Below are 6,391 nucleotides of genomic sequence, written 5' to 3' on the forward strand. Positions count from 1 at the left end.
TCCTAAAAAGTGTTTGGGGACCTGGGTCCTGTCCCAGGAAACGTGTATCAATGCAAAAAAAGTTTTAAAAATGGCAGTTTTTTCAGGAGCAGTGAATTTAATAATGCTAAAAGTGAAACAATAAAAGTGTAATATTACTTTAAATTTCGTACCTAGGGGGGGTGAAAAGTCAGCATGTGAAAAAGCGCATGTTTCCCGTACATAGAACTGTCTCTGCACAAAGTGTCATTTCTGAAAGAAAAAAAGGCATTTAAAACCGGCTTTGCAGCTGTAATGAATTGTCGGCTCTGGCAATTCAGAGATGATTCAGTCATAAAAAATAAAAATAAAAAGCCTGTGGGTCCCCCAAATTCCATTAACAGGCCCTTCAGGTCTGATATGGATATTAAGGGGAACCCCGCCGTCAATTTAAAAAAAAATTACGTGGGGTTCCCCCCAAATATCCATACCAGACCCTTCAGTTTTAAGGGGAACTCCACCCCAAATTTAAAAAAAAATGGCGTGGAGTTCCCCCAAAAATCCACACCCAAAAATCCAGACCCTTATCTGAGCACGTTAACCTGGCCGGCCGCAGAAAAGAGGGGGGGACAGAGTGCGGCCCCCCCCTCTCCTGAACCGCACCAGGCCACATGACCTCAACATGGGGAGGATGTCCCCATGTTGATGGGGACAAGGGCCTCATCCCCACAACCCTTGCCCAGTGGTTGTGGGGGTCTGCGGGCGGGGGGCTTATCAGAATCTGGAAGACCCCTTTAACAAAGGGGACCCCCAGATCCTGCCCCCCCTATGTGAATTGGTAATGGGGTACACTGTACCTCTGCCATTTCACGAAGGAAGTGTAAATAGTTAAAAAAAATACACACAGACACCGTAGAAAAAATTCCTTTAGTCTTCTATCCAGCGACGGATGATCTCTCCAGCAATGGATGATCAGCGGTCCGGTCCAGCGATGAGAAGATCCATCCACCGGTCTTTCCCAGTGATGTACGAGGGTGCGTCAGAGGGGGTGGGGTCACGTGACGGGTGGCCGCTTCCCCTATGTAAGTAATGTCAAAGCTCCAGCGTGTCATTCCGCTGGGCTGTGTCCAGCGGAGAGTGGAGCTCGCCTGCTGCGCTCTGGACGGATGGATCTTCTCATCGCTGGACCGGACTGCTGATCATCCGTCGCTGGAGAGATCACCCGTCGCTGGATAGAAGACATCGTTGGAGCAGGGAGCCGCATCAACAGTGGATTACCACCGCTGGATTTTTTTTTTATTAATAAAGGAATTTTTTTTACGGTGTCTGTGTGTATTTTTTTTTAACTATTTACACTTCCTTTGTGAAATGGTAGAGGTACAGTGTACCCCATTACCCAATTCACATAGGGGGGCAGGATCTGGGTGTCCCCTTTGTTAAAGGGGTCTTACAGATTCTGATAAGCCCCCCGCCCGCAGACCCCCACAACCACCGGGCAAGGGTTGTGGGGATGAGGCCCTTGTCCCCATCAACATGGGGACATCCTACCCATGTTGAGGGCATGTGGCCTGGTGCGGTTCAGGAGAGTGGGGGCCACACTCTGTCCCCCCTCTTTTCTGCGGCTGCCCAGGTTAACGTGCTCGGATAAGGGTCTGGTGTGGATTTTTGGGGGAACTCCACGCCATTTTTTTTTAAATTTGGGGTGGAGTTCCCCTAAAATCCACACCAGACCTGAAGGGTCTGGTATGGATATTTGGGGGGGAACCCCACGTCATTTTTTTTAAATTGACGGCGGGGTTCCCCTTAATATCCATATCAGACCTGAAGGGCCTGTTAATGGAATTTGGGGGGACCCCCAGGCTTTTTTTTTTATGAATGAATCATCTCTGAATTGCCAGAGCCGACAATTCATTAGAGCCGCAAAGCCGGTTTTAAATGCCTTTTTTTCTTTCAGAAATGACACTTTGTGCAGGGACAGTTCTATGTACGAGAAACATGCGCTTTTTCACATGCTGACTTTACACCCCCCCCAGGTACGAAATTTAAAGTAATATTACACGTTTATTGTTTCACTTTTAGCATTATTAAATTCACTGCTCCTGAAAAAACTGACGTTTTTAAAACTTTTTTTTGCATTGATACATGTTTCCTGGGACAGGACCCAGGTCCCCAAACACTTTTTAGGACAATAAATTGCATATTAGCCTTTAAAATTAACACTTTAGATTTCTCCCATAGACTTTAACAGGGTGTTCCGCGGCTTTTCGAATTTGCCGTAAACACCCCTAATTGTTCGTTGTTTGCCGAACAGGCAATGTTCGAGTCGAACATGAGTTCGACTCGAACTCGAAGCTCATCCCTACTTCCCATAGAAATAATCAGTCTGTTGTTGACAACCTATTTGATCAACATGCCACACACAGGGAAGTTGATTTTATTTGAAATCTGTATCCACCATGTGATCTCATAATCTGATCGCAGGGGTGGACTGACCATTGAGTCACTCGGGCACTGCCCGAGGGCCCCATGCCACTAGGGGGCCCCATCAGGGTTGCCAGGCTCAGTAAAACCAGGGACAGTATGTAAAAATCTGTGTTTTTTTACATCTGTCCCTGATATGTCCGAAACTGACATGCTTTTGATGTGAAAATCCAGAGATTTTAGCTGCCCCGCCTCTGCACTGCCTCCTGGCGTGGTGGCCATCTTTAAGCCCGGGGGCCCCATAATCTTCTATTGCCCGGGGGCCCCATGAGTTGTCAGTCCGCCCCTGTCTGATCGATTGAAATATAACCATGTTCATGGATTTAGTATCCAAGTACTGCCGATTGATGCAAAACGATCAATAATATTACATACTAGCTGATCAACTCCGTTTAATTGAATCTGATGGAAATGGGGTAAACATGTATGGAAAGGGAAGTTATACCGATCACCTTGATTGATCATCCAGTAAAATGAAAGCGTGTAGATGAGATGGGTAAGGTGTGTGGCTCTGTGGGTTGGAAGGTGTAATCAGTGGAATCTCCCACTGACAATGATATGAAGGGAAGCTGGGAGTGATGTGTGCGGTGAGGAAGTCATGTAGTCCAGGCAGAGGAGAGAGAGGGAGAGGCGGGTCTGGGAGAGGAAAGAAGGAAAACTGGAAGGAAGATCAGGAAGTTTTCTGTGATAGAGAGAGAGAGAGAGAGGAGGTGATGTCCAGGATCTGATGTCCAGGATCTGATGTCCAGGATCTCCTCCACACTCATCGGAACAGACAGAGCAGTCACTGGATAGAAGAACACAGAGATCACTGAGCTCCGATCACAGCAAGTATCCCACATAGGACGATGTGATCTCCGTCCCCGGGACCCCCCGATCCCCCTCCCAGCAGGGGCCAGAGAAGAGTGACAGGTGACAGGAGAGAGGGGGAGGGGGGCTGTCCTCTAACCTGGAGCCAGGAGGAGGAGGAGACAAGTGTCAGGACAGTCCGCTCCTTATATCCCATCCATCACTATCTGTGATCACCTCCTCCGCTCCTACCGACCGTACATCTGGGTGAGTGTCCGACCCATGCATGCTCTGCCACCATCCCACACATCCCACCTTATTATCTGTCACATCTACCTATGCATTGCTTTTATCTGTCTGTCTGTCCGTCCGATCTCATTCTGCCTGAGAGCTAACACCAATATTTATCAGCTGGGATTGTTTTCTATCGATATTCATTCCATTTTATGTCATTTAATAAACAGGCAATATTGGAATCGCTATAATCCTTCTCTACTTCTGACTTTATTATTATATACGTGCTATCTATCTATCTATCTATCTATCTATCTATCTATCTATCTATCTATCTATCTATCGTTCTTTCTACCTTATATCTTTCTTCTGTCATCTATCAAATATTTATCACTTTGCCCATTGGGCCAACTTTAGCTATTTATTTTCTTTCTTTCTTTCTTTCTTTCTTTCTTTCTTTCTTTCTTTCTTTCTTTCTTTCTTTCTTTCTTTCTTTCTTTCTTTCTTTCTTTCTTTCTTTCTTTCTTTCTTTCGTCATCTGTCATGTATTTATCAATTTGCCATTTGGGCCGACTCTATCTATCTATCTATCTATCTATCTATCTATCTATCTATCTATCTATCTATCTATCTATCCATCTATTTATTTATCTATCGATCGATCTTTCTACCTTATATCTTTCTTCTATCTTTTGTCATCTATCAAATATTTATCACTTTGCCCTTTGGGTCAACTTTAGCTATCTATTTTCTTTCTTTCTTTCTTTCTTTCTTTCTTTCTTTCTTTCTTTCTTTCTTTCTTTCTTTCTTTCTTTCTTTCTTTCTTTCTTTCTTTTTCCTTTCTTTCTTCTGTCATCTATCATGTATTTATCAATTTGCCCTTTGGGCCGACTATCTATCTATCTATCTATCTATCTATCTATCTATCTATCTATCTATCTATCTATCTATCTACATATCTATCCTCCCATCTATCTATTTATCTTCTGTCTTTTTTGTATTTCTTCTTTGTTTCTCTTTCATATATTTATGACTTTGCCTTTTGGACTGATTCAGTATTTCTATCTATCTATCTATCTATCTATCTATCTATCTATCTATCTATCTATCTATCTATCTATCTATCTATCTATCTATCCATCTATCTATTTATTTTCAGTCTTTTTTGTATTCCTCCCTTTAATTTCTAGAAATTAGAGCCAGCACAGAAATTATAATTCTTTCTTTCTTTCTTTCTTTCTTTCTTTCTTTCTTTCTTTCTTTCTTTCTTTCTTTCTTTCTTTCTTTCTTTCTCTATTATATATCATATATTTATCTCTTTTCCCTTTCTTTCTTTCTTTCTTTCTTTCTTTCTTTCTTTCTTTCTTTCATTCTTTCATTCTTTCTTTCTTACTTTCTTTCTTTCTTTCTTTCTTTCTCTATCTATTATATATCATATATTTATCTCTTTTCCCTTTGGACTTATTCAGTATTTCTATCTACCTACCTATCTATCGTTCTATCCATCTGTCTATATCTTTTCTGTCTTCTATGTATCCCTCCCTCTTATTTCTAGAAATTAGAGCCAGCACAGAAATGATAAATACACATTTCGTGGTTTTCTTTCTTTCTTTCTTTCTTTCTTTCTTTCTTTCTTTCTTTCTTTCTTTCTTTCTTTCTTTCTTTCTTTCTTTCTCTTTGCCCTTTGGACTTATTCAGCATATCTATCTATCTATCTATCTATCTATCTATCTATCTATCTATCTATCTATCTATCTATCTATCTATCTATCCTCCCATCTATCTATTTATCTTCTGTCTTTTTTGTATTTCTTCTTTTTTTCTCTTTCATATTTTTATGACTTTGCCCTTTGGACTGATTCAGTATTTATATCTATCTACCTATCTATCTATCTATCTATCTATCTATCTATCTATCTATCTATCTATCTATCTATCTATCTATCTATCTATTATCATATAGTTCTCCCCACCACTTTTTGGATTTCTTTTTCTTTTCTATCTTTTGTTTACACGGCCTCTGTTTATCTATCGATCTCTCTACCTGTCTGCCATCTATCTTCTGTCTGTCATCTATTTTTCCTTTTGCTCTTTGAGTTGATTTGATTCATCAAAACTAGAGGAAAAAATGAGCACAAAACTGGAGTTGTTTTCTATAGCAACCAATTAATTATCAACTTTCATTTTTACTTTTTATGAATGAATTCGAATGAATTGCTATAAACATAAAAACTACAATGTTGTGCTCATTTTCAGTTTTAATTGCTCAAGTCTTTTTTTTCTATGCATTAAGGCATCTATTTCGCGTTGTCCTGGATTTACCTGCCTTTCAATTAATTGCCTGCTTTTTTGTATTTATTTATTTTTCGAACACGTTTTATTTACATTTGGTTACAATGCTATTTTATTGTACCATGGAAAAATATTATCTTTGCAGCGATGTCCTTTTAAATAAGGGATTTTCTATTTTACATAATCTAAAATGTCGAGTGTTCCCAACCAAGACTGACACCACTTTCACCCAAAATTCACACGTTTGAAAAGTGAATATAAGTGACCCTTGGGTAAACGTTGTTAAATAGACCCCCGAGTATATGTAACGATCTTCTGTATACATTGGAGACCCAGAACTTTTCTTGTACATAAAATACCGATGTGTAAAAAATGATGGAAATGCCAATTTATTAAATTACTATCCATGTACTGCTAAATCACACACCGCCTGCAATTTGTATACACGAGATTACCTAATTGATTACCAAGTATTGTTATATAGATATTTGTATAAATGAAAGACGCCGATAAATTATATATTTTTATTTTGAAATAAAGAAGCATTTTCAATATTTGTATCACTATCCAGAACAGACAATCCATCCACATGTCTTGGTTGTATTGGTATAATGACATTTTCATTGCTCTGTACAGG

The 6,391-nt window shown here is 40.0% G+C and overlaps 1 protein-coding gene across 1 annotated transcript in view; it reads left to right on the plus strand.

Moving 5' to 3' along the window:
• The first annotated feature begins 2,908 nt into the window (after positions 1–2,908).
• The window catches only part of LMX1A (LIM homeobox transcription factor 1 alpha), a 142,970-nt gene continuing 139,487 nt past the window's right edge, over positions 2,909–6,391 (plus strand). The window contains exon 1 of the mRNA XM_040360153.1: positions 2,909–3,495. The gene's annotated coding sequence lies outside the window, so the exon portion shown is untranslated. The remainder of the gene's footprint in view (positions 3,496–6,391) is intronic.

The sequence above is a fragment of the Rana temporaria genome, chromosome 7 (genome assembly GCF_905171775.1).
Source record: "Rana temporaria chromosome 7, aRanTem1.1, whole genome shotgun sequence".
Classification (NCBI taxonomy): Eukaryota; Metazoa; Chordata; class Amphibia; order Anura; family Ranidae; genus Rana; species Rana temporaria.